We start from the raw sequence: 19363 nt of genomic DNA on the forward strand, positions 1-19363 counted from the left end.
ACAGTTTTCACATGAGTAACTGGAAGTTATCTCTCTCCCCCAACCATTAGCCATCATCCTCAGGGAGAGGTGGAGCTACGTGAACCCCTTAATCTTTCTCCTTTGCCACCACCCCCCATCATGCAGGCAATTAGCTCTGCTCTTGCTTGCCCATGAGAATGATATAGAAGACCCTGTTGCTGAAGACACCATAAACATGGTTGCAAGACACAGAGCGATCAAGCTGTAATTTAGCTGGAAGCTCCCTATCTGCGGGCTAGCTTTCATTGTGCTGTACACACCAGTGAGGGAGAACTGTTTTTAACAGTCTTATTTACTTTGAACCCTCTGGTAGTACCAACTGGCTGGGTGAGATGTACTCTTTGGTTCAATAATGTACTAAGCAAAAACAAAAACAAAAAACAAAGATAACAAACAAAGATGCTGTTGTGGCAGTAACCAACCACCTTCTGATTGGACTTGAGACCTGCTCAACAAACGGGAATTGATATCTGGTACTTTAAACCCAGTAAAAGTCTATAACTTGTGGAAGGGTTATAGGCCCTAGTAGAGAATCTACTGTTATTATTTTGCTAAATATGGTGTACCTGTTAAACTGCCTTCTAATTAGTTGTGTTTATGCCCATAAAATAGTTCTGCTATTAATTCTGGTCAGAGAAGCTTTCTTCTTGCTGTGGTCAACAATAATTCCAGAGACTCTTAATTAGTCAAAGTGCTGAACATGAGATGAATGTTGAAGATTCATCAAGAAATAGGGCATTTATGAAATACCCCCTTCTAGTCTCAGGGAACATAGTGGGAGATGAGAGAGGCAACCCAAGACCAAGAGGAAGGGAAATAGGGACTATGACATGACTGTAACACTCCAGAAGTCACCACAACATGATTACCCAGACATGATTTTCATGAGATGGGGACAGTTGACATGCAGGGTAGGGGATCATAGGATTGACTCTCCTCTTTCCTCAGGATTTATACAGATCTTAGTTAACATGGAGAAGGAGAGACATTTTCTTCAGTAGCCACTGGTGAGGTGCACAAGGTCCTGAAAACAGCCCTAATGAAACTTACTGGTTCACACACACACACACACACACACACACACACACACACGACACATATACACATATACCCATACACACATATGCACACACATACACCAGCACACATAAGCACATGTGTACACACATGCACATACACCTATACACACATGCATGCACACATACACACACACATATACATACACATACATATTCTGCAAGCACTCTGCAGCTGAGCTGTAGCTCAGGTCCTGTTTCCTTCTTTTTACTTTTGCAATATTTGATGTTACTCAATGTCCTCTAAAAGCACTTAGCACAAAGCTATAATTTTTAATGTGCTGCAGATGGGTCAATTGTGCTGTGACAGACCATCAAGAGGGAAATCCCCGGGTAATACAACATGGAAATGATGAAACAACCACATACACATGTACACACAAAGGTATACACATGGAGAGCTATACAAATATACTCATATATACATATGTGTGTGTGTGCATATATACGTATATGACAGATACACATCACACACATAAGCATACACATATAAAAGTACACACATATACATCCATGTATACTCTACATGGGCACACAGACACAAAAATATAAAAATACATCTATATACCATACATACCCATATATACCTATATATACATACCATACACACATAGGTACAGATATACATACACACACACACATACACACACACACACACATATATATATATATACATATATATATATATGGTACACACATAGGTACAGACATACACAAATATATATATAATATATATATATAATATATATATATACACATCCATTTACACACTACACAAATATACAGGCATATACAGACACAAACAGATACATGCCATACACACACATAAATATGTACTGTATACATATAGACCTGCACACATATAGTACATAAACATATATACATATATACATACATGTATACAACAAAGAATACAGAAATACATACACACATTACATATAAACATAGACATACCTATATATACACATAAATACATAAACACATTTACACATCTATGTATACATACACACAGACATACACATACCACATATGTGCAAACACACAACATACTCAGAGACACATCCACACAAACACTTAAACACAGAGATGCAGGCAAATATTCCATAGTTAAATAAGTAAACTCATTTAATTAAATTGACTATTTTATTGTGACACATGACATTTAAATTACAGAAAATTTAAATTACATGAAAACACTGCAAAAATGTATGTATGTACACACACACACACATATTGCAATTGACACTTAAAAAGAGAATTTGAAAAGTCTACCGATGTGGCAACTGCATCCTGGGGGAGGGAGCCTGCTGGGGTGCTGGACAATCAATCTGCTTTAGGAATCCCCTGTGATGTGTAGAGGAAGTGAGGACATAAATGTACTGCCCCAGAGTCCCCTAAGAACCACAGAACCCTCTAAATTTCCATTGGTGAGGGAGGAGGGTGAAAGGGAAAGAGAAAACTAGGGGAAAGTCAGACAAAGGCATCTGAAGGGGATGCTGAAAGGACCCAGGGCCAGGAGCAGAGCCTGGGGATAGTCTCTGGCCACCACCACCCTTTGCCCTAACAGTGGCCTGGGAGCCATAGCTGGGAGGGCCAGCTATCTGGAAGAGAGCTGTAAACTCCAGAAGGGAAGGTAATACTTCTCCCTGGGACTTCCCTGGCCGGGGTTTCAGATCTTTCTCTGTAGCAACCTCAGGGCATGTGACAGGGTTTCAGGGAAATGAGACAACTCACATGCAAATGTCACCGGAAATTCAGCCAGGCTGAGCCTTGCTGAGCAGGAGAAAGAACTCCACAGCCTAGAGGAGAACAGAAATGGGTGAAAGGAAGCCCCCAGAACCAGGCAGCACTTTACCAGGTCATCTGTAATAATTAGATGTACTATTGGCACTGTGTGCTTAAACTCTGAGCACTTTCTTTCCCCCATTCTCCACTGTCCAAAGAAAGAAATACTCTCATCACAAAAGCTTTTGGTTCTGTGTCTCCTGATAAGCTTAGGTCTATTTATCATCCGCAAGATTATGGAAAATCACAGCGGAAAATTAGCTGATTCCTGCCCAAGTCTATCTGTTACTGACCAGTTGTGCAGAAACAGACAACTCTTGTAGATTCTTTGGGTCTCAGATCTCTCAGCCATAGAATGGGGCTACCGAGGGGGGTCTCTCCAGCCTTTGGCCTCTCCAACGCACAGGAAGTCATCCCACACCAAACTAAACAACAACAAAAAAAAATTACAAAGTTACCATTAAATATTTTTAAAAAACAAACTTTGCATTGGGCTTATTACGTTCTTGTTCCCTACAGATAACGGACACTTCAGAGGATTTAGCTTAACAAATTAAAATATTTTTAAAGTTGTGTTTTGGGGATGACCATGAAAAATGGAGACAAAGTACTCAACGTTAGCTCTCTGTCAGCAGAAATGCTCCACAGGGAAAAAAAAAAAAGAAAAGAAAGAAAGACAGAACGAAAAATCAAGTCAACATTCTTCTTCCTCCTTCCCCCGGAGTAAACCATCACTCACCGTGGGAAAATGATTACTTACAGGAAGTGGGGCCGGTGAATCATCGCACTGTTGTTCTGGGACTCTGAAGTGAAGCAGCAGAAATTAGCGAAAGGACTGAAAAGTTGGGGTGTGGACTGTGATTTACCAACAGCTCCATTCTGGGCATTCCAGGCTGAGGAAAAGCACGTAAGCTTTGGGGATGTTGAGTCACAAGGCACTACATCACAGTCCTGTGCTGGGCTGTGGAATCCTGGACAGCACCACACAGCTCAACCTCGGGAGTCACACTCCGTGAGCCTGAGTTCTCTGAGCTCCAAAGAGTCATTGATCGGCAAACACCAAGTAATGCCACCTCTGGGCTTGTCCTGACAGGCGACCTGCTAGGCCCTGCCTGTTTAAGAGACAGCCTCCTCACAGAAAAGATCAGCCAGCATCAAAGGAAGACTTCAGTCACTCAACACTATGCTTTCCTTCTATAATGGAAGGACACATGGACACCTCAATCAGACTTCTTATTGCGGTCTTAGCAAATAAATTACTGTACTTATACTTTCTCCTCTGTGACTAATTAACCTGATGCAAATGCTTTTTCTATCATATTTTTCTAGGTGCCCTTTGATGCCCTTAGAAAATGTCTGAACAAGACGCTGTTCTGTAATCAGAGGCATAGAGATGCACAAGAAATTTTAGGACAAAGCACCTACTTCATATGCAAACACCTAGGAGCCTGACCTAAGAGATGGGAACACTGATCTTTTAATGGCCTGGTATTCTCTACTCCCTTTGTGTCTTGAAGGCAGTGAAAGGAAAAGTTTGGTCAGAAGATATTTAAAATTCTCACAGGCCAGGATGGGCTATTAGAACAGTTTCTGTTATAGCACCTGGACTGACCAGGACTCTATGGCTGAGATCACCAGTTCCAGGGTCATTTGCTATATTTAAGTCTGCCTACTTACCAAGTTAAAGTAAAAAATAATCACAGACTCTAATATGTCCATTTTTTATTGGTAAACTACATAATTGTGGTAATTGTGCTATAGACAAATTATGGAAATACAAAGCACTCAGAGAATTATTTTTAAAAGATGACATTTAAGCCGGGCAGTGGTGGTGCATGCCTTTAATCCCAGCACTTGGGAGGCAGAGGCAGGCAGATTTCTGAGTTCGAGGCCAGCCTGGTCTACAGAGTGAGTTCCAGGACAGCCAAAGCTATACAGAGAAATCCTGTCTCGAAAAACAAAAAAACAAACAAACAAACAAAAAAAGATGACAGATGACATTTAAGATATATTTGCTTGTATTAATTACTCTTCCGTTGTATCTCACTGAGCTATGGGGCTTGTGTACCCTCCCCCCCCCCCGGGCATAAACGTTCTCATGTCATGACCACTCCACAAATTCTAAGCCCCACTCTCATCCTGGTATACTTCATCAACTGCTATACAATTTTCAGTTAAGGGTGTCACCTCGTGAGCCCTTCCCACATTCATGCTGGAGTGTTGACTGGCTTAATCTTGCATAGATCTGCAGGTATCCACAGCTATTCTGAATTCATGTGTACAGTGGTCATGGCATGTGCAAAAGACAGCATTTCATAGCACTCTGCCCCACCTTCTAGGTGTTATACTCTTGGGACAGACACATCCTGAGTGCAGGGATGGAATGTTGACATAGATGTCTCATTTAGGGCTGAACATTCAGTTACTTCTCCACAGCACTTAGACCAGTTAGAAGCCTCTGTCTTGACTGCTTCTCTCACCAAGACTGAGACAACCCAGATCTATGGGATCAAGCTCAAATATTTAGAAGGCAGTTTGACAACATGACCACTTAGCAAAATAATGAGAGTAGATCCCCCACCTTCCTAGGACCTATAATGTCTCCAGCTGTGGTTTTGTGGGAACAGCTGAAGACATCTTCTTGGTGACATCATCCTCCTTCCAGTATATCTAATCTTTCAAGAATTATTTCTACAGAACACCAAGGTCATGTGAAAGGTAGAGGATGTGTTTCACACTGGTGGCCACGCCCTGGGTGATGACTGTGCAGGGCTGTCTACAGTGACTGGGCTGAAGGCAGGTGATCTCTCTCTTGCCATGGAGAGAACAATGAAGTGTTTCTCATGCCCAGTAAAGTAAATATAGGTCTGCATCCAGGATGCTGAGAGGAAGTAGAAAATCTCAGCCCCACACTTACTCTTCACCTAGCTGTCCTGTCCCTGTGCCTAAAGAGTTCCATGCTCTATACTTAAAAGTGTGTGTTTGCCTATGCTCCTGTGTCATCTCCTTCCCCACATCCTGCATTTTTATGTTCATAACCCCTGTGTTAAAAAGTAAAAATTATGATTTGATAATAATAAAAAAGTGTGTGTTTGTTTTATAAAGACATCTCACAGAGAAACCTACTAAACAGCCACTCCCATTGTGGTGTGACTTTTGTGAAGGAGTTTCCTAGGCTCATAAAAGTGCAAGGACTATCAAATGTTGAGGAGGGTGGTGAAGAAGAAAGGATGAGAGATTGAAACCTGTTTGGAAGATCCACTGATTTGAATGAGGGGACTACAGGTGGAAAAAGTAAAACAAACCTGCAGAAGATAGATAGGACACTTTGCTCAGAAGCCATTCCAGCTAGTCACTGAACTAAAAAGGATACCTCAAGAGTGATACCTGAAATGCATGGTTTGCAGAGAAGACACGAAGCCCTTCCTTACCCTCAGATCAGAGCAAGTGTGAAAGAAAGTTCGGGAAGCGGGGGTATGTTGAAGGGGGGTGACTCTGAAGGATAATACACCCAGGCCTTGGGGGCTTGGGAGGCTCTTTCCTCAGCTCAGTAGCTCACTTCCACTCTTTAGCAAGCTCTTTCCCTGCACAATAAGCTGTCATTTCTACGCAAGCCATTTCCTCCTGGTGACTGCCAGGGTTTTCTCGTAACCTTTACTGTCTTTTATCTTACACTCTAGTAAACTGTCCTTGCGCTTCCTTTTGAGTTCATTTCTGAGTTCTGGTATTAATGAGAATAAAACCCCCTGGAATCTCTAATCTCAGATAGAGACAGAAGGAAGAAGGGTTTAAGGCAACACTGTGAGTTCTAGGTCAGCCTGAGCTACATGAAACCCAGTCTCCAAAACAAAAAACCAAAAGGAAAGGAAAGCAGAGAAAATGAAACCATTCTCCTGGCATCCACTCTAAATCTTGGTTATTTGGGGGGGTCAGTTCCACAATCACTGAAACAAAGAAAGAAGCCTAGCACTTTTATGGCCTCAGAGTTGACCAGAAGTTACCAAAATTCCCAGTGAGCATATACTAGACTTTCATAGTCCAGCAAGGAAAACCAGGGACATTCCATTGATGAATCACATCTAGAAGACAAGGGACACCATACAAAGCTTTCCCAGACAAAATGAATCTTATAAAATTGGGGAAAATGAAATCAACTTAACAGATTTGCGACCCGTGGGCATATTTCCCAGAAAACATGAGAGAACATGAAGTAAAAAATGCTTGAAAACAAAGACTGGGCCAAGAATGATGCTTGATAAGAAGAGAGAACTCAGTGGTAACAGAACTGATACCGAGGCAGATAACACTGGAAAGGACCTCGGGACTGAGTCAGCCAGGTACAGGGAGATGCCACCATTTCCTGGAAGTGTTAGAGGCAAGTTCAAGGGCTTTGTTCATTTTCTGTTGTAACTGAATATCTGAGCCCAGATCATTTACAATGAATAGGGGTTGGTGGGCCAGTTTCATTTGTAAGGCTTTGACAAAGAGTAACTTAGGGGAAGGAAAGAGATTCACTTTAGCTTACAATTCTAGATCACAGTCCATCACTGAAAGAAGTCATGACAAGAACTTGAGGCAGGCCTGTTTACTATGCTAAACAGAACTCGGTTCACGGCCCAAATGTACAGCAGGACACAGTAGATGATGCTTACTACCTAGCTTGCAGGTAAGTTTATATCAGCGAACTTTCTTACAGTTCAGGACTACCTGCCAATTGGTGATTCTCCTCTGCACAGTGGGTTGGGTCCTCCTACATCAAGTAATGATCACGACAATCCCTCACAGATAAATTCATAGGCTAATCTGATCCAGATCCTTCCTCAGCAGAGGAGATCCTCTCAGATGAGTCTAGGTGTCAAGCTGACAACTAAAGCTAATCATAACAGTTACTGATGCCATGGTTCTATAGCCTGCTATGTCCAAGAGCATGGTATTGCCTACCTGTTATTACCTGCCCAATGTCTTTTACTGTGACATCACAAAGCAGGCAGCACTTCAACAAAAGAAATGTGCCTGGGGACTCTTGTTTCTGTAGCAAATTAATTTGACCACAATGCACTATTCCATAGATGAATTAATCCATTCAGGAAGGCAGTGCTTCGATCACTCCCTGAAAGATTACACCTTCAAAACCATTTACCTATGGTTTTAAAGGTTTTATTTCTATTGGATTATTTCTGAGGTACATACATTTAGACAACAACAGGAGGTAACATGTGAGCTGTGCATAGGATAAGATTCTGTAATTTTTCTTAAGAAAAAGCAGAGATGACTTTGCCAGAAATGTTTTGCCTACAGATCCTGAAGGGATCATATCATTAGGGGAAGCTGTGTGGATGGGAGATGACTATATATGGATGAGAATTCCTCAGAAAGGTTTTTCTTATCGAAAAAAAATCTCTTGTAAAGGCTCTGGCATCAAATCTGGCATGACACACACAAATGCAAAATACCAATTATATATGTGATACTTTATCCTACATATACATAAGTAGCTTTGATCACATAGACTGTCAGTGGGAAAGTTCTAATCATGTCTTGACACTAAACGTATTAGACTACATATGATGTCAAAAGTCTCTGAATGAAAAGAGACGAATACAAGCAACATTTTTTCCTGCAAAGACCAGACATCTGTTTATTTCAAATGACTACACATGTATTTCATAAAGCCACAGGATAAAATCTTATATATCACTATCTATGACCTTGGGTTTAGACATAATTATTTTCCATGGTCTTACATAAACATTGCAAAATAGTATCAGTTCTGTAACCAACAGCTGAGTCCGATAATAGTAATTCACTTGTTTGTTGTAATCCTTGCTTGGCTTCCAAATAACTGAATGTGCATGTAAGCCCAACCTGTGGGTTGCAACCCCTTTGGGTCACATATCAGATACCCTGCATATCAGATATTTACATTATGGTTTATAACATAATGAAGTTATATTTATGAAGTAGCAATGAAATAATTTCATAGTTGAGGTCATCACATGAAGAACTGTACAAAGAGCTGTGGTATTAGGAAGGTTGAGAACCACTGCTCTAGGGAAACAGAGTAGACGGAATGAAAATGTACATATACGTGAACACATTCATTTATATATAATTTACTAGAGTCACTTACAGGCTATTGTCCAGCTAGTCCACAATGGCCATCTATCAACAGAAAGCCTAGGAATCCAGTAGTTGTTCCATTTGTGAGACTGGATATTTCAGCTGGTCTTTAGTATATGTTGGAATCCTAAAGAAGTAGGCTCCAATGCCAGTGAAAGAGTAAATTTGCCAGTGAAAGCTAGAGCAAACAGGGAAAGAAAGAGCTTCCTTCTCCCATCTGTCCTTTACAGCCTAACAGAAGAAGGTGTGGCCCAGACTAAAGGTGGATCTTCCTATATCAAAAGATCTAAATTAGGAGTGGGTCTTCTCCCACATATATCTCTCACAGGTCTACTGGGCCACTTGGGCTTTAGTTAATTTCCTATGTAAGTCAAGCTGACAACCAAAAATGGCCTTCACACCCATATTTTATGGGTACACAGTAGCTCATCCTGTAATGAGCAAGATGTAGAATTACATTCATCTTCTTCTATATGTGGTATACACACCATTTACCTTGGATTTGAATAAGAATATTTTGCTAATAAAGAAGCATTTCTGTTGTAATTTTTCATCTCATGGCAACCCGCTAACACTAGGGCAATAGCTTCCAGTTATGTGTGGGGAGCAGCAAATGCTCAGCCATGGTTCTTCAAAGAAAACTAGCTCTGACTCACTAAAATAGAGCTGAAAGTTCTTTTTGGGAGCACAGAGAACAGGTTAGCTCATTTGCATATTAACTAAAACCAAATCTTCTTTACCTCTTCCCAAAGGAGCTTTGTCCACAGTTTTGACTTTGTTGGTTGCTTCGGTTCAAAAAAAACTGGAAGGCGTGGGTATGGCTTTAGACTGTGTCCATCATTACGCTTGATTGGGACTTTTTTTTTCCGTGTCTCCTTTTGGTGGTTTCTCGCCAGCTTTCCATACTTCCTCCTTACCTCACACCCTTTGCTTGCCTCTGGACAAACCTAGTTAGTCATACTTGGTTATGGATCAAAGTTCTGGGGCATAGAAAGAAAAGCAAGCATGATCATTAGGCATGGGGCTTTTCATTTTAGTTCCCAAATCACTTGAAAACAGCTTAAAACTATTTTTTTTTCTTCTCTGACCTGGCACATTGTATATCCTAGACAAGTAGGTACTGGTTTTTAATGTGCTGATTCTGGAAATTACAACCAGTCAAAAACAAGACTCTGGGGATATTCTTAGATATTTACTTGCTATTCAAAGTCATAACATAGTTACAATCTATCACACATACTGGGTAGAGAGAAGTGACCTCGTTGGCCCCTCCTTGCAGGACCAGACTGGAACAGGCTGTGGACTTCCACTTCAGCACCTACCTTCTTTAAATTCCTCGGTTCCCTTATGGAGAATGGGCTGCATAGACCCATGGCAACCATTGGTGTAAATCTATAATTTCCCCCCTTCTACAGGAAACATAAGTAAAGCTTTTTTTTTCTAACTTTGTGCAGTTTCAGTTTCAGCCAGGCAAGTATGTAGATTAGAGTAAAATGAGGCCAGACTCTGCACTCTCAAACCATCACTTCGATGTCAATTCTGATGCGTTCTTCCCTGATGGGTATGTTTCAGACTCATTTCTTCATGCTACCCCATAATGTTCTATGTCATTTTCAACTTCCTTCCACATCCCTGCTCTCTACCAATCAAAGTTAATTCTTACAAAAGAAGAAAAGGCATTAGAGGGTTCTAATGAAACTACATGTTGAAATATGAATCTTTCAAAATTGAGCTGACTCTGATTCAGGTCCTACTCCAGAAGCACTCTCTGAGCTACCTCCCTTCTGGAAGTTCAGCATCTCTGGTCTGTACAACCAGCATGGAGCAAGGCTTGGTGGCACTCAACCATATTCCAAGTACTCAGTAGGCTAAAGCAGGAGGTCTGAGTGTTCAAAGCCACCCTGGGCAGAAACCCTGTCTCCCAAAGGAAAAAAAAAAAAAAAAAAAAAAAAAAAGCTAGAACTTACTGCCATTATTACAAAAACTTAATCAGATTTATATACAAATACACACATGTATATGTGTATTTATTTGTTTTTACATATATAAGCACAACATACACATAACATAGTCACATATGTATAATACATGCACGCATATTTATATATGGTGATATTCTATAGCATTATGTAATACTATATATCATCATCCATATGACACTCATGAGTGCACACAGATACCCATACCGTCACACATACTCATACTCTGTCTAGTGTTGAACTTAATATCAGTCATTGCTTCAGCACTTAGTAAGTCTTAGGCAAAGAACAATATTCAAAATGGGTACAATTTTAGTCACTTCCTTGCAAAGCTTAAGATGTGGTTTAAAACTAAAATAAGATGCCTGAACCATAACACATAATTAGGAACTATATTGCATAAATTTACTATGTATTTCATAGCCATTATAAAAACTACCCATAAAGCTGGGTTAAGTTTTTTAAATGTTGCATACACACAAACCTCCTTTGGATATAAATGTCAAATTATCTAATAGAACTGTATTTAAATAGTGTGAAAGGGATTGCCTGCTTTACTCTATAGCCATGTAATGTATGTAATATATAGCAATATATAGTTTGGCCCTGGGGGTAATGTGTACCCAGGAGTGAGCTCTCGTATCATCTTCTTTTCTTGACATTCAATGGCATCTAACTAGCTTCAAAGACTATCAGACAAGAGATGTGAGTCCTAAAGCCTTACCCTAGTACAAGGTTACTGAATGGATGTCAATTTTATATCTTTAGCCTAAGAATTTAGGACCTTGCACACAATAATCTATGTGGGTTTTTTACATATGTATTTTATTTTAGAGAAATTAAAATTTTATGAAGGTTATTTTAAAAAATCACAATTCATAGCCTGGGTGTGGTGGTTTACACCTTTAATCTCAACCCTTGGGATGCAGAGGCAGGTGGCTGGATCTCTGTGAGCTCCAGGCTAGTCTGGTCTACATAGAGAGTTCTAAGGCAACCAGAGGTACATAATAATGACCCTGTCACACCACACCACACACACACACACACACACACACACACACACACACACACACAATTTATGAAGCAAGCATTGAAAACTGGGATCACCTGCCTGTAATCCCAGTTTTCAAGGTGTAGAGACAGGGATCAGGAGTTAAAGGTCAGTTTCAGCTACGTAGCAAGTTCTAGGACAATCTGGCTTACAGAAGATTATGTCTTAAATTTAAAAAACATAAAATAATAATCAAGTAATGAAAAAGGAGCAAATACCACTAGGAGAACTTGTGCATTTGTTCTATTTGGTAAGCAGGGAGTGTCTGGTTATCATTCATGAACTAAGCTAGAAAATCATGCAATGCTAAAGAAGTAATCAAGTGGGGAAATAAAAAGAACAATAAGGTGAGAGAGAAAGAAAGAGAGAGAAAGAGAAAGAAAGAAAAGAGAGAGAGAGAGAGAGAGAGAGAGAGAGAGAGAGAGAGAGAGAGAAAAGGATGCCTGGGGATCTCCTACACCCTGGTGCAGTCAGAGATGACTACTCAACAAGATGTTTTGCTTGGATTATCCATTCATCCGTCTTGCTGTGGAGAGTATCTTTACACGGGTAATTAGCACAATATTGTAAGTACCACAAATGGTACATGTATAAGTTGCTTGGGAGGCACATAATTTCAGAAGACAGGTCAAACTTGGTAAATGTCAGGAAGGACCTTGGCAAGGGGTGTGTCTGCACTAACAACCAGACTCTAGTAGAGGCCCTAAAGTTATCTGCCTCGGTTCTTTCCTTGGCAACCAATACTTTTATTTTGGCTAGTAAGCCCCAATACCTGTGTGTCCTTCTGGGAAATGCAGCTTGGCAACCATTTCTGAGGGCAACCAAGCCATAAAAATGAGCTCGTGGTTGTTACAGACTGCAGACTTCTATATGGATCTACACACGTATGACCTCAAAACTGCTTCCATATTGTATTCTTCTACTAATACTTACAATTAACTAGCTGAAGAATAACTAGGTGCTGGAGGAGAGAAGAAAAAAGGAAATGAAAAGAAAGAATTTGTGGGTCCCGTTGTCATTCTGCTCTCAGGAGTTCTTGGTGAATGGTGTGTGTGTGTGTGTGTGTGTGTGTGTGTGTGTGTGTGTGTGCTTGCAATGTTGTTCCAAAATTTTGAGAAATAAAAAAAATATTGAAGGTTCTTAAGATTAATTTTATTATTTTTACTTTTCAATTATGAGAGAGTAGATGTGTATAATGTACTTGGAAGCCAGAGGTGAAGCTCCCACACCCCCAGAAATGGCAGTGGTGAGCTGACTGATCTGTGGTCTAGGACCTGAACCTGAGTTCTCTGAAAAACACTGCACAGTCTTAACAGCTGCAATGCTTAAACATAAATGCATAATGCAAAGATGCCCTTAAATCTGTCCAGCCCCATTGAAGACTTGGAAAAAATGTTCACAGTGTTTCAATAGGTAGGAAATGTCTTTCCAATAAAAGAACTTAGTGTCACATAAGAGCTGAAGAAAATATTATTGTAGTTCTCATGTTCTAGGCATAGGCTATGTAACCACCCATGTCACTAACGTGTCAAGACCGGGGTCATCCATTCAAATGCACCATTTCTCCAGGCCGCATGCCAGCCTTTGTCTTTCAGCAAATCCTTTGTTCTTGTGACTCAGTCCTGTGCATTCATATTCTGAATCTTGGGGGTTGTCTGTTAAATGTTCTGTCCTCTGTTGGCTTTCTACCTACCATACATCTGCCTTTGCAGATGTCCCTGAAAAATCAAACCCAGAAGAGCCTTGATCACGTCTCTTTGAGGTCATTGTTTCTGATTCTAGAACCACTCCGTTTTAACACAACTCTTGTGTGTGTGTGTACTCCATTCTCTTTGTTTTTTAGAGCAGTGGGGTTTTTTAGAGCATGGTTTCACCATGTTAAACAAAACAAACTGTGCATGGAAAGATAATACTTGATCTCTCTCATACAGGAAACCTAAGAGATGATCTCATACAAGTTGAGAGTCCAGGTTACTAGAGGCAAGGTGGACTACAAGGAAGGGGAAAGGTAGCAGGAGACGGTGATTAATGTGTTCAAAGCCACAAGCAGATGAGAAAGAAACAGTATAGCCACTAGAGACAGTACTGGATCTCTATTTTTAAAGTAAAAGAAAGCATTTTTAAAAATTGGCAAAGAAATAATAAACATTTAAGGATATGTGTGTCGTGATTTAAACATTAGATAGTGTGTTCCTGTGTAGACTTTTTCATGGTGCTCCATTACTGTGCATGTTAGCATGTACCAGGGGAAATATCTTCAGAGAGATAGCTGGGTGTGGTGGCCCAGCCCACAGTCATATCACTTGGGACAAGGAAGCGAAGCAGGAGTAAACAGAGAGACGGGAGGTGAGAAGAGGGAGAGAAAGATTACTCAAAACTTAAAAACATTTGTCATGAGATGAAAATACCCTCCAATGCAGCAAAGGAGGTAGTAAAAACGCTAAGGTTGGATGGGATGATTATCAGCCTGAAGCTGGAAAACTTCTGTCTCAAAAGACAAACAAGAAAACAAAACCCAAAACCTAAAATCAAACAAGGAGGGAAGAGTGAGCCTCTCCAGAGGATAGAGGGCAGCTCTCAACTTCTCCAGCTGGGATTCCCCATACTTTGCTAGGCTCTCTCACTGGGCTCTGTGAGGAGACCTGGGACCCATGCATTTCTGGCGGTGTTTTTCATTTCCTAACCCCTGTAATCACAGGCCTTTTGGCCTTTGCCAAAGCCATTCCCCTAGTGCCAGCCAAACTTGTCATCCTTGAAAAATAACAAATAAAATCCACAAATATTTGGATATGTCTATTAAAAAACGAAACCTCTTATCATTTTGACAGAGCACTTTCTACCAAGGGCAACGGTGTTTACAGGAGTTTAAGCAAATATTAGCATGAGGGGCCCTCACCTGTTACAACAGTAGGATAGGGTCCAAAGTGCAGCACCTACCCAGGCTTTCCAAGGGCTTCCACCAAGTCCCTGGGAGTGGCTTTCCTGGCCTATTGCCCACGTCTTTGAAAAGGGCATATCAACTTTACCCCATCACTTATCAAAAAAATGTGTCCATGGCTGAGTCAGATAAAATTGTTAAAGTGCTCATTTGAAATCCTTAGCAGCCGTTCCTGGTTCAGACCCGGAAAACAGTCATTTTAAGTGACAACCTGAATCTCCTCATAAAAAGAGATAGGGGGGAGCAAGAAAGAGAAAAGGACGAAAGGAACTGGAGGACCTTATCCAGACCCTGAGCATTCCTTTCCTTCCCAGAATGTGACCTGAAGATGAGGGTGGGGAGGACTGACTTTTCACCAGGAAAATCAGCACATCTGCCTCCTTTCCCTCAGATTGTTACAAAGCAGAGTGCTACAGGAATTCAGAGGTTTCAGTAGAATGAAATCAATTCAGAACTTTAAAGAAAGAGAAGAGACAGGAATGTCCTCTGTCCCGTCATGCTTCCATATGCCTACAGTCACCACTGGAATCCTCTTTTATAATATGCACGATATATCATAGGTCATTCCTGGGGAAAGGCAACTCAAACCCAGTGAACAGAATGGGTAGTAGCTGCCCCACATATACAGGAGCCTTGGAAAACAAGACATAAGGACAAAGACAGACAGACAGCAATGGCAACTCAGAGTGCACTGACTTCCCTGATCTCTCAGTTCCATGCTTGCGTAGAAAAATAAGTGCTGTATGTATAGACAACCCTTCTTTTATTTCTGTTTAAAATAGCCATGACTTTTCTCCCATTGGAGGCTAGATTAGACGTCGCTTATGTTTACTTGAGAAGATTGTTAACGAAGGAATAATACAGCCCGATCTTACTGCTTCCCTAAATAATGCTCCAATACTTCAGATGTAAACATTCTTGCCCATGAGTTAGCGCCCCGCAAAAGAATGCCAAAAATATACCCCATCCCTATAGTACTGACTCTGTCCATTGGTTTTTTTTATTTGTTTGTTTGTTTGTTTGTTTCTTAACTGAGATGGGCTTCATTGTGTCTCCCAGGCTGGCCTGGAACACTCGGGGTAAGAAATCCCAGTGTCTCTGTCTCCTGGAGAGCTGGAAGCAATGGGGCACACTCTATTCTAGGGTAAAAGCTCTGAGCTCACTTCTGGGTTTAAAAATTCAACAAACCCCACTGCATTTGCCCCAAGCTCAGGACTTGTCACCCCATGAGTCCCCACTCTGGAAATCTCTACCCTGGAAAACTCTGCCCCCCTAAATCCCTTATATAACAAGCTTTTCTCTTGCTCAGTTCCCTGCTGCTTCTAGCCCCAGCAGAGGCAGCCACCTCTTGTGTCTTTCCCAATAAATCTGTTGTGTGAGATTAGTTGTGCTCTATGGCTTTATGGTATTCCTTGGCTCCCCATTTCCAGGATACCTTCCCCCTTCGAGCTGTCACACTTCCATTGGGAAAACGTTCAAGTCAAACTTAACTAGTGAGCTCCCCAAGGACAAATAATGTCCTGAAATTTTGGGCCTATGGTTCTTGGGAAATAACAAGCCACATGTCTTTACTCCCCTAAACAAGTTTATTTGCACCAGATGTACATGATTGGATGTGGGCAGGAAGTACATAGAGAGGAAATATGTATGCTTGCCCCTGATTGGAGCTGATGGGAAATACAGTGTTCCTACAGTTTTGTCCTTTTAAGCTTCTGCAAAATGTGACTCTTTGCCATTTCCTGGGAGCCCAGGAATGGACCTGGCCTGAGTCCATTATCCTGGCCAGTATTTAATAAAAGCTTGCTTCAAATTTGGCTCAAAATTGTGGAACTTGTTTTTCTCTCATGAATCTTGAGTTTAACAGAAGCCTTCCTGCTAAGAGCTTTAACACTTCCACCGTTCCCCTCAGAGCTGTGACAATTATAGCCACCAGTACACTCAACTTAGTATTTTGTCTTTCTTCCAATTAATGGTTATTGCTATTATGGTTTTTGCAGGGCTAGGAGTCAACCTGAGGCTTCATGCACACCAAGCATGTGCTGTACTGTTAAGCTATAGCTCAGCCCGCAATCCACTTCAATTGGCCTAGTGGCTTTCACCTGAAAGTCTCTGGGTGGAGCTCAACTAATGAAAGGCCAGAAGGTGTCTATTCATTAGCCAGAAGCAGGTAAAAATCTAGTGAAGCTGCAATGCTATGAGTTGCCTTATTTTGTGGCACATGACTATAATCCCAGCATTTGGGCTGATGGGGAAGGATAACAAATTAGAAGTTAGCCTGGGTCACAGAGCAAGACCTTGGGGGGGGGGAGGAGAAGGGAAGAAAGAGAGAGGGGAGAGGGGAGAGGGGGAGCGGGGGAGAGGGACAGAGAGGGGAGAGGGAAAGAGAGGGGAGTGGGAAAGAGAGGGGAGAGGGTAGAGGGGAGAGGGTCGAGGGGAGAGGGTAGAGGGGAGACGGGAGGAGAGGGAAGAGAAGGGAGAGGGGAGGAGGGGAGAGGGGAGAGAGGGGAGAGGGGAGGAGGGGAGAGGGGAGAGGGGAGAGGGGAGAGGGGAGAGGGGAGAGGGGAGAGGGGAGAGGGGAGAGGGGAGAGGGGGGAGAGGGGGGAGAGGGGGGAGAGGGGGGAGAGGGGAGAGGGGAGAGGGGAGAGGGGAGAGGGGAGGGGGGAGAGGGGGGAGGGGGGAGGGGGAGGGGGGAGGGGGGAGAGGGGAGAGGGGAGAGGGGAGAGGGGAGAGGGGAGAGGGGAGAGGGGAGAGGGGAGAGGGGAGAGGGGAGAGGGGAGAGGGGAGAGGGGAGAGGGGAGAGGGGAGAGGGGAGAGGGGAGAGGGGAGAGGGGAGGAGAGGAGAGGGGAGAGGGGAGGAGAGGAGAGGGGAGAGGGGAGGAGAGGGGAGAGGGGAGGAGAGGGGAGAAGGGGAGAGGGGAGAGAAAAGAAAAAAACCTTACCAAACCTGGGTGTTTTCTGCTCCCAGTTCTCAAGCAGAAGAAATGTCAACTCCTCTGCAGCTGTTCATGGGAAGTTGTTACTGTAGTTCTGTTCATGGGAAGGAGCTCAGATACAAGCATAGAGCTTACACCTTACATGGAGACTTCTCTCACAGAATTGCAGGGAACTGTGGTAGGTTTAGTTCCTTTATGACTGCAGGTAATGGCTGCTCTGTTTACCATTTCACTTCTTTTTAAGGCTCAAGTGGCCTATAAGACATTGTTGTAAGATTTCCTTGTTTGGGTTTTGGTTTTAACCAGTGCCCTGATCGTAGGCCAGGATCTGGATGTGTTGGCTCACACTGCAGTCCCAGGACATTGAAGGCCAAAGACTAAGCCATGGCAGGGGAATTACCTCACCTGTTCGGTCCAGAGACTAGGAAGAAAGCTGAGGGAAGGAGAAGAAAGCAGAGGAAAGGGAAAGACAAAGGCAGACAAGGAAAAGAAGGAGGAAACTGGAGGCAGACAGGCAACCTGGGAGAAGAAGGCAGGAAGTCTAACTTGTTCATCCACCTCTTCCCTCGAGGGGAGATGATTTCTCAAAGATAAAGGGTCAGTGGTGCCTAGGTTCTTTAATTACCTGGACTTCCTCCCACTAGCAGAGAAGAGGAGCCGGAAATCAAAACTGTTTTGCATATCCACAGGCCTGTGACAAAATTGTGGCCTTGGGGAACAACAACTAGGCATGTCCGGCCAGCCAGCTGACTTAGTAACACTGGTGACTCTTTGTTTCTATGCTAAAAAAAATGCACCTCCTGGACCTGCATTCCATGAGTGTGTGTGTGTGTGTGTGTGTGTGTGTAGTGAGCACAGTGGTCTGGCCCAAGAACCAAGTTGTTGTTGCACAAGATCCATCCTGACTTTGTGGTGACCTTAATACTTTTTTCTTTTATTTAATTTTGGGCTGGTTTTAGAGCAATTCATTTTCTGTCTGCCCTAAGCTGAGAATATCTGCATGGAAACTTACCATGCTACAGTGGCCCACATGGTCCTACTTTCAAGAGCTCTTTTGCTCTGTGGTCTGGAAGCTCGTGATTTTCATTCCCAGGAAGTATTATTTGTGAATAGAAGTGAGGCAAAGAGATACCTTGATGTCTACTCTCAGGGCAGTCTGTCCAGCTCACTGGTATGTGAAGATCTATATACTTAGTCATCTCAGTTTCAAAAAAAAAAAAAACAAAAAAACAAACAAAAAAAAAACACACCAGACTTCATGGCTTTAACATTAATACACACATACCAGTTCATACAAATATCCTCTGTTTCCTCTCAGAACTGTGTCTGAATCTGTTGAAATTTCTCTTGCAAGTGGATATATGGAGTCAACTAGTTTAATCTGCTAAAAGCCAAGCTTTCTCAAGTATTTACCCTGTCAGCTGCCCTATAGTTGGTTTTGGGAATGACCCAATGTCCTA

The 19363-nt window shown here is 42.2% G+C and overlaps 1 long non-coding RNA gene across 2 annotated transcripts; it reads right to left on the bottom strand.

Moving 5' to 3' along the window:
* Positions 1–2253: 2253 nt before the first annotated feature.
* Positions 2254–7894, bottom strand: LOC143435225 (uncharacterized). Of its 2 annotated transcripts, XR_013105350.1 has the most exons (4): positions 3643–7894; positions 3176–3307; positions 2832–2896; positions 2254–2441 (listed from the first exon to the last, which is right to left on the bottom strand). It is a non-coding gene; the product is annotated as an uncharacterized LOC143435225 (long non-coding RNA). The 2 variants fall into 2 exon arrangements; XR_013105349.1 differs by having other exon boundaries at positions 3176–7894.
* Between the last annotated feature and the right edge of the window lie 11469 nt (positions 7895–19363).

Source organism: Arvicanthis niloticus, chromosome 20 (genome assembly GCF_011762505.2).
Source record: "Arvicanthis niloticus isolate mArvNil1 chromosome 20, mArvNil1.pat.X, whole genome shotgun sequence".
NCBI classification, from domain to species: Eukaryota; Metazoa; Chordata; class Mammalia; order Rodentia; family Muridae; genus Arvicanthis; species Arvicanthis niloticus.